The sequence below is a fragment of the Varanus komodoensis genome, unplaced genomic scaffold (genome assembly GCF_004798865.1).
Source record: "Varanus komodoensis strain SLA01 unplaced genomic scaffold, ASM479886v1 scaffold26, whole genome shotgun sequence".
NCBI classification, from domain to species: Eukaryota; Metazoa; Chordata; class Lepidosauria; order Squamata; family Varanidae; genus Varanus; species Varanus komodoensis.
In genome coordinates this window covers 12,047,591-12,057,157 of record NW_025335684.1, presented here as the reverse complement: position 1 = coordinate 12,057,157, position 9,567 = coordinate 12,047,591, and the positions used below count along the sequence as shown (strand labels likewise).

The window sequence follows — 9,567 nt, the reverse complement described above, 5'->3', positions numbered from 1 at the left end:
TCAGGACCTGCAGCCAAAAAAGGGTGGATGAGCTACGGAGAAATGATTCCCCGTTTGACTCTCCACACCTTCAGGAGAGACTCAAAGGGAGCACCCAGACGCCAACCGGTGCCTCAGGACCTGCAGCCAAAAAAGGGTGGATGAGCAACGGAGAAATGATACCCCGTTTGACTCTCCACACCTTCAAGAGAGGCTCAAAGAAAGCACCCAGACGCCAACTGGTGCCTCACGACCTGCAGCCGAAAAAGGGTGGATGAGCTACGGAGAAATGATACCCCGTTTGACTCTCCACACCTTCGAGAGAGACTCAAAGAGAGCACCCAGACGCCAACTGGTGCCTCAGGACCTGCAGCCAAAAAAGGGTGGATGAGCTACAGAGAAATGATTCCCCGTTTGACTCTCCACACCTTCCAGAGAGACTCAAAGAGAGCCCCCAGACGCCAACTGGTGCCTCAGGACCTGCAGCTGCAAAAGGGTGGATGAGCAACGGAGAAATGATTCCCCATTTGACTCTCCACAACTTCAAGAGAGACAAAAAGAGAGCACCCAGACGCCAACTGGTGCCTCAGGACCTGCAGCCAAAAAAGGGTGGATGAGCTACGGAGAAATGATGCCCCGTTTGACTCTCCACACCTTCAAGAGAGATTGTAAGATTGCACCGAGACGTCAACAGGTGCTTTGTGTCCTGAAGGCGAGAATAGACTGTAGAAAAGATGGAGCCAAGCTGCCCTGCAATTGTACCATGGGCATCTTCAGTGGGTGACTCGCCACACCTTCAAGAGAGACTCTGAGTGAGCACCCAATCGCCTACTGGTGCCTCATGACCGGCAACCAGAATGATTTGGAGGAACATTGGACAGTGGCCTCTTCCGATGGCACTCCTGTGGCCTCTCTGTGCCTTCGGCCAGCTACCCCACCGCAGGAGACGGGAGAGACGGACGCCGGGCAGAAGAAGGGCCTCGCCACCTCTGAGCCACTCGGACTCCAGCTCTATGCAATTCAGACTCCATTCGAGAGTCGCAGGTGCCTCTCCTAGTGCTTGTTGCATGGAAGAGAGAGGGAGCGAGCTGGACGGGAGTTGGAGAATGGCGAGCTGCCTCTGCACTGCTGGGGTATGCGTCTGTCTTCCTGCACTGCAGTCATCCAACGGGATGGGCTCCTGACCTAGGCAGGACGCCTTCGGGGCTGGCTCTCCCCGAGTCGATGAGAAACTCGAGAGGAGAGCAGGAAGCATTCCCCTGGTGCCTCGTGACACGGATGGGAGAATGCGCTGGCGAAGAGCGGGACTGCTACAAGCTCCCCAGCCGCAAATCCGAGATCTACCCAAAGGCCTCCACTGAACTGACCTCAGATTATGTACGACCGAAACCTCCAGTGCCTCATCAGAGTTCAATACAATGTGCAATGGCACAAGAGAGCTGAATGAAATCTCCTCCTGGTTTGTGCCATCCAAGGCTGAAGGCAAGATGGTCCTTCCGAGCTCCACCAGAGCTGCTCTGCAACATGCCTGCCTTCCCCCACTGCCCTCATGCACCATGAGGGAGTCCTGAGAGAAGGAGGACCTTGCCAGAGACGGGCTCAGCACCTTATGAGGGAAATGAACTGAGAGCACCCAGACGCCAACTGGTGCCGCAGGACCTGCCCATGAAACAGGGTGGAGCAGTGATGGAGCAATGAGTCACCCTTTCAGTCTTCCCACCTTCAATGCAGACTCCGAGAGTGCACCCAGACTCCACCTGGCGCTTTGTGTCCAGCAGGCGAGAATAGACAGTAGAAAAGGTGGAGCAATGCTTCCCCGCGGTCGTACCAAGGCCATCTCCACTGCTTGACTCTTCATGTCTTCAAGAGAGACTACAAGGGAGCACCTAGATGTCACCCGGTGCATCTTGACCATCGGGCAAGAATGATTTGGAGGAACAATGGACAGTGGCCTCTTCCTATGCCACTCCCGTGGCCTCTCTCTGCCTACTGCCAGCTACCCCACCGCAGGAGACGGGAGAGACGGACGCCGGGCAGCAGGAGGGCCTCGCCACCACTCAGCCACTCGGACTCCAGCTCTCTGCTCTGCAGACTCCACGCGAGAGTCGCAGGTGCCTCTCCTAGTGCTTGGTGCATGGAAGAGAGAGAGAGAGAGCGAGCTGGACGGGAGTTGGCGGATGGCGAGCCACCTCTGCACTGCTGGGGTACGCGTCTGTCCTCCTGCACTGCGGTCATCCGACGGGATGGGCTCCTGACCTAGGCAGGACGCCTTCGGGGCTGGCTCTCCCCGAGTCGATGAGAAACTCGAGAGGAGAGCAGAAAGCATTCCCCTGGTGCCTCGTGACACGGATGGGAGAATGCGCTGGCAAAGAGCGGGACTGCTACAAGCTCCCCAGCCACGGATCCGAGATGTGCGCCTGATGCAGTTCCCTGCCAGAGTGGTTCGTTCTGCAGCAGGGAGTTAAACCTCGGTGTGACACGGTGGTAAGTGCCTTTTACATACGTTCAAATGAGATGTAATTACATCACAGGCATATTTATGGCTCTTTTGGACTCTTCTTTCATCAGCCATGGCCAACGTGGGGGCAGGGAAGGCAGCTGGCCTTCTGACATAGGAAGGGTTTTCCAGGGTGGTTCTGGCCCCGGAACTGCAGCAGATGAATTCTGCCGGACTGCTTGTGTCTCAAACTGTGATCCCTGAAGGGTTGGACATGTGGTAGGCCACATCCCTCAACAACCCACCGATTTGGAAACTGGTGGCAACAGCCATGCGGATGCATGTACGGCCTGGGCCCCTCGCCTTCCCGGGGGAGCCGAACCCGCAGCTCGTCCCTAATCCTCAGCCCTTGCCCAAGTTCACATGAGGCTCTTTTGGCGTGTCTTGTGCATCGGGACGTTCTGCAGGGGAGGTCACAGGACAGCCTGTGCACCACTGCCGGGCTTGGTGCGAGTCAGCGTGCCTCAGGGAAGCAGCGAGCCGGCTGCTGGGCCAGGGTGCAGAGCCCTTCCCACTTGTACCCAGCTTGTCCAGGGCCCCAACACAGACGGTTGCTCCCTAGGGCCCAAGTGGCCCCAGGGCCCCCTTCACTGACTCGGTTTCTCCTGCTGTGATCACACGCCTACCTGAACTTTGGTCATTGGACCAGTCCTTTCTGAGAAAGCAAACACGTGCGGTTTCAAAAGGGAACCTGAACTCTGACAGCTGTCACAACCCAGATTGCAAGCCCAACTGTCCACTGGAGACTGTGCTCTCCAAAACAAAACAAAACAAAACAAACAAGCGTAGAGTGGGGAAAGGTGGACAGCCTCTCCTGGAGGGAGGAGGCAAAGCGGCTGGGCCTTGTCCCCGGGCGGAGCAGCTGGAGGGCCAGGGAAGGAGGCGGGAAAACGCAGGGGGACCCCTTTCCGCTGCCCGGGAAGGCTTAGCACGTCCCCAGTGAGCACACGGCTGACTGTCCACTCTCAAAGGACCAGGGAGTAGCAGCTTCTCCCCGGGGGCCCGCCTGCATCCCTTCAAGCATCCTGCAGCTGAAGGAGGGCAGTACAACCCTCCCTCTGAGCCACAGGACCCCTTCTTTCTCGCCCCAGGCCCGGTGGCCTGACGGACTGCAGCAGCGCTTGGGACGGGCGAACCGGAGTGACCCGTGGAAGGAGGCTGTCTCGGGAGGGAGCCGCATCCTGGAGCGCCGGGTCCTGAGTGCAGCGTCTCAGCCCCGGAGAGGAAGCATCTGTGCGGAAGCAAGGCAATCACTTGTGTAAGTGCCATGTTTATCACATTATGTCAGTTCAGCTCCTCCGTTGCCACTGAAGCCAACCAAGGTCAGCAAAAGGACCCTGATTCCTGGGATGGGGCCCTTTTGCAAAGGCTCAGCTGGGAGCTAAAGCCCAGGGGGAAACCCTCTAGGAGGTTGATCCTCCTGAAGCCCGTCTCTAACAGAGATTCTTTTTTTTCTTCCTTTTTTTAAGATATTCCTAGAACCAAACTCCTGAGTAAAAGAGTAAATAACACTGTGTGCCCACCAGCCAGCAGACCAATAATACCTCCATTTCATGTCATGTATTAGAATAATTAACAATAGGTAATATATTCCAATTATACCCATCTCCCCTCCAAAACTATCACATAATCTTGATTAGGCTTACAACTTTTACCTTTGCTTTTTCAAGGTAAATCTTCCCAAATTTCATTATATGTATTTGCTTTTATTAACCCTTTTTTAAGTTTTATTTCTGATGTCAGTTTACCATTAACAACCACATTCCTTATTCCATATTCCTTACCATTTATGCCTTTGCATAACCCAATTCTGTTTCCAATATTGCACTATCGCTAACCTGGCTGCCATTATCAAACTTTAGATCAATTCTTTCTAGCCTTCATTGATATCTTGTTTTTCAGTCAACAGCAGTAACACAACTCTTGGTGTCATTTCTAAATTTAGCTCTAAAATTTCTCTAATTTCAAGAAACACCATGATCCAAACACACCTCCAACATATATTGGAATATTTATCATCAATTTTTTTAACTTACCTGCTGTTTAGTGCCATCTCCATATCTCTTTATATCCATGTTCTTTCGTTCTGACATATTCTTATATCCTCTTCTATTCCAAATAGCCTTCCCATCCTTGCCTTTTATTTCACCTACATCCAGTTCCCACATTGAGTTTAAACTTTTTGTCTGATCCCCTAACTCTATTAATAGCCTATGAATGTTACCAACTCTTCCTTTGCTTGCATATTCTTCCTTAATCTCACATTCTTTCATAATCGTTCCAAATTTTGTGAATTGTCTTTCTTCCTTGTTCAATTTATCCTCCATCTTTATCCATTTGTCTAATTGAATTAAGCTGGATCAATTTAGTTTGGCCTCTGCCAATCTACTCCTTAACTGTGTTATATTTTATCTTATTTTTCCAATCTAACCATTTATATATCTGATTATTTTTTTTAATTTATTCATCCAATCCTTTGATTCTACTTTTGGGAATTACTCCATTTCGACCACTGGTGTTAATGGAGAAATTCCCTGAATTAACTGCTGTCCCCATGTTTCTATCATATTTTTTAAGAAGGGATTGTGAACTCTCTAAATAATCTTTTTTACCTCCTTTTTCAACAAGTACGTCCCGAAGTGATCACCTACTTCCCTTAATTCTTTTAATTCAATATCTCTTTGCTCTCTTCCCTCCATTACAATAAACCTCCAATAACTTCTGCATTTGCTTTGATTCTGGATCGTAGAACCTACTCGCAATCATCCAAAATAAAATAATCATCATCATCTTTGGCAGAATTTTCATTTTTGCTACTGCCGTTCTTCTGAACCATGATCATTTTACCTTTCCTATTTTATCTTTTATATCCTCCTTTCACCTTTCATAATTTTTCTTCTGTCATTCTTGACTATTCTTTGGAATATCAATTCCTAAGTCTCAAATGCTTTCTACTATTTTTAATTTCTACTTTTCCTTGAATAAATCCAATTCTTCACTACTATGATTATCTAATATCATTTCTGATTTTCCCCAATTTGCTTGCATCCCACTATCTTTTCCAAATTCCTTTAAATGTGTATATATTATGTCTATTGCAATCATTGGATCTTGAAATGTTAGCAATGTATCATCTGCAAATACATTAATTTTGATTTTCAGACATGCTCCAATTCCTTCTATGTGTAAATCATTCCTAATTGCATTGGCCAGTACTTCCATCATTAAAGCAAATAATATTTCGGACAACCCTGTCTCGTTCCCCGGCTTAGGGTCATTGTTTCTGTAATGCCATCATTTGCAAGTATTTTTGCTGTATTTTCTGAATATACTTGATCGATTACTTTCTTAAACTTTTTCCCAATTCCATCTCTTCAATTATGATCCTCATTGTTGGCCATACCACACAGTCAAAGGATTTAAATATATATAATGCTCAAATGCTTGCCGTTCAATTTTGCCTCTATATAATAGTTAATATTTAAAACTCACCTTACTACATCTGACATTTTTCACCCTCTTATAAATCCACATTGGTCATTCTTTATATATTTATCTATAAATTTATTCCATCTATGTACCAATGTCGCTGTAAAAATTCTAGCATCTTGATTAATAAGAGATATTGGTCTCTAAGATCCAGGGTTTCTAAAGTCTTTGTTAGGCTTTGCTATCAGTACTATCATGGATTGTCTCCAAGAATTTGGAATTGTTACCCCTTCCATTCTTTTATTAAACATCACTTTCTTCTTAGGGACTAGTAATTTTTTAACTTTCTTATAATAATATTCAACACCCAATCCATCAGATCCTGGTGCTTTACCTCTTTTTCATTTATTAATATCTTCCAATGGTTCTTCTTCTTCTAGCTGAGGTTCCGTAAATTCTTCATCCTCTTCTCGAATTTTACAACTTACATTCTTTTCTCTATACATCTGACTTTCTTTCAAATCTATTTCATTTCCCATAAATGGCTTTTCAAAAAATCTTTGAAAAATTAAAAGATTCTCTTTCATCTTAGTACACCTTTCCCCTTTTCCCTTCTCGGTTACTCCAATTAAACTTTTTGCCTTTTTAACTTGTGTGGCTCTGGCCAACATTTCAGAATTCTTATGACTACTTTCATAAAATTCTTTTTTCAAATCTATTCGATTTCTTTGAACTTCTTCTATTTCAATATGGTGTGAGTCTTTCCTTTTAGCTGTCAATGCTAACATAATTTTATTTTCTCTACTTTTTCTCTAATTCTTGAATTTCTTCTTCCAACTTTATATATTGTTCTCTTTGGATTTTTTATATTATATGAAGATTTTATTCCTCACCCTCTTACCACTGCTTTCATTGCATCCCACATTACTCTCATATTACTACCTCCTTTTCCATTTCTTTTCCATATTTCTTTTAATTCTTATCCATTTTTTCTAAAATCTTCTCATGATTAAAAATCCTCAAATCTATTCTCCCCGTTTGCCTGTTTATAATCACATTTTATTTCCATTTCCATAGTGACCATTGCATGCTCTGATATTTTAACTACTTGTATATCCGCATCTGTTATCTTAGACAATATTGCTGGCGTTACAAATGTATACCCTACTGGCTCTGAAAAGTCGTAGCGAGCAGCCCGTAGTGCAGCATCCTTTGCCCAGAGGGGATCCTGCCCTTTGGGGTGATTGAGCAATGCTGCCACTGCTAAGCTGGGCTCTCCCAGGTGACTCATGTCTTCTTTAGCTGCTTGCAGAGTGTTGCTGGTCGGGGTTGATGTGAGTTGTAGTCTGGAGGGCACTACATTGCTCCCTCCGGGGCCTTGTTTGGCATCTTCCCCCCTCTCTGAGGGCACTTTTTTCTTCAAGTCCTCTCTAAAATTCTCCCAGTCCCCTGCACCATTTCTAACATTTTCTGCTTGCAGCTCCCGAATCTGCAGGGATGGGTACTGGGTAAGTCACTATTCTCACACACACCTCTCACTCTGATTGTAAACTCGCAACGACCCTTCTTGGTCTCTGAGTCCGCCAATGTCTCTGGATCCCTGTGTTTATGTGGACTGTGTTTTGGGCGTGGGGTGAAAGCTCTGTGCACCAAGCACTTCAGCAGTGGGAATGTGGAAAGACCTTAAGGGTCGTACACAGGAGAGGGCTGAAAGCTGTTCCCTGAAGTCCAAGACTGCAGAACGTGCAATTGCGCTCCTGAAATACGTGGCAGGAGGGCTGGTTCTGGCAGAGCCTCATGGAGAAGTTTCGACCTGGGCCATGAAGTGCCGCATGAATGCAGTTCTCTGAATGCTGCCTAGGGAGTGGGGGGGGGCACGTGTCCCCCACAGGACATGACAAACAGGGCCTCCCTCCTTTCCCCCTCAGGTATTCCATCACCAGAGCTGCCGACAGGCCGCACCACCGCAGGATTCAGACCCTTCTGCATCCTGCACTCAGAGAGGCCAAGGAAGCCCTTTCTGCTGCCCGCAGAAACCCTAGCAAGACCACGGGGCGTCCTGTTGGTGCCCTCGCTTGCAATCCCTTCCTCCAGCTCCTCCCGCCTGCAGCCTCCTCCTGCCGTCCTCTTTCACCACCTGAGCACCAGTCAAGGTGCTGGTGATGACGGACAACCCCCGGGCATTTAGGGGCCAGAGCGCTGCAAGGAGCAGCTGCTCCCATGCGTTCCTTAGTTCCCCCCACTGGTACCCCTCCGTAGACCCTCCTGCTCACTGAAATCCCAGGGATGGTGGAGGACAGGGGCTTCTCTGCAGTGGCACCCCATTGTTTGCGCCTCCTAATTTTTCTTTATTTCTGACATATTCCGTGGAACGATGCTTGGTAACCTGAGAGCCACGGCTGGGAAGACCGACTGCGCCAGACCTTTGGGGACAGTGAAGGAAGAGCAAACGGGCCTGAGAGACCAGCTGTCTGAGACACGAGCTCCTGAACCCACCCAGCCTGGCAAGCAGAGCCTGTGAAGCGGAGCCCTGGAACCAGAGCCCCCCAGCCAGAGCCCTGCAAACAGCGTCCCTTCAGCAGCATCTCCCTGTGCAGTTGGCGGCTTCCCACTGGCGGGGACAAGGCGGCTGAGGGCCGAGAGTTGATGGACTGGCGTGTGCCCTTTTGGGCCCCCCGCTGCTGGGAGAGGGGGCAGAACCCACGACTGGCAACCGACTTTGGGGCTGATGAGCAACATTTGTGCATAGAATGGATTAAAGCCATTAGCCAAGACTTTTGCTGTTTCAAATACTTATTTACCAAATAATGTACTTACTGTTTACGTTTACTTATTATCATTATATCAGAAAGTTTATTATTTATTCCTGCTTCTGGAAGAGCCATCCATAAAGGACATGAGAGGGATGGCGAATACAGGAAGGGCCTTCTTGATGGCTGCCCCCGCCCTTGGAAGGGGCTTCCGTGAGAGGCCTGCCAGGCGCCGTCACTACTTGCATGTCTCCACCAGGATATCATGGGGCACTTTGTCAAAGGCCTTGCTGAAATCCAGGTATAGCACATCCACTGCATCCCCTCCATCTAGCCACCTCGAAACCTTGTCCTAGAATTCCACAAGGTTTGTCTGGCAGGACCTGTTTTTGCAGAAGCCGTGTTGTGCGGCTGTCAGCCTCCCTTCCCTATCTAGCATCACTAGATCTCTCCCTATTATGAGCCTTTCCATTGTTTTTCCTACAATGGACGTAAGGCTAACCGGTCTATAATTCCCCATGTCCTTTCTACTACCCTTTTTGAAAATTGGGACCACTGATGCCACCCTCCAGTCCTCTGGAACTTCACCTGTTCTCCACGAGGGCTCAAAAATGGAGTCCAGCGGGCATGAGAGAACCCCTGCCAACTCTCTAAGTACTCTCGGGTGTAGCCCGTCAGGGCCTGGCGCCTTTGTAATGTCCAAGGCCCAGAGGAGCCCCTCAACTTCAAGGGGGGGGGTGACTTGAATCTGTGCCCCTAAGTCCCCAGCCTCATCTAATCTCCTATGCGGATATCCCCTGTCCTGCTTTGGGGAGAACACAGAGGCAAAATAGTCATTTAGCATCTGTGCCTGTTCCCTCATATCAGTCACTGGATCTCCTTCCTCCTTATATAGTGGTCCCACCACTTGCC

The 9,567-nt window shown here is 48.4% G+C and overlaps 1 protein-coding gene across 4 annotated transcripts in view; it reads left to right on the top strand.

Annotated features, from left to right (window-relative positions):
- The window catches only part of TBC1D24 (TBC1 domain family member 24), a 49,361-nt gene extending 40,682 nt beyond the window's left edge, over positions 1–8,679 (top strand). For all 4 annotated transcript variants that reach the window (XM_044433244.1, XM_044433243.1, XM_044433238.1 and 1 more), the window contains one exon: positions 3,568–8,679. The gene's annotated coding sequence lies outside the window, so the exon portion shown is untranslated. The remainder of the gene's footprint in view (positions 1–3,567) is intronic.
- The last annotated feature ends 888 nt before the right edge of the window (positions 8,680–9,567 follow it).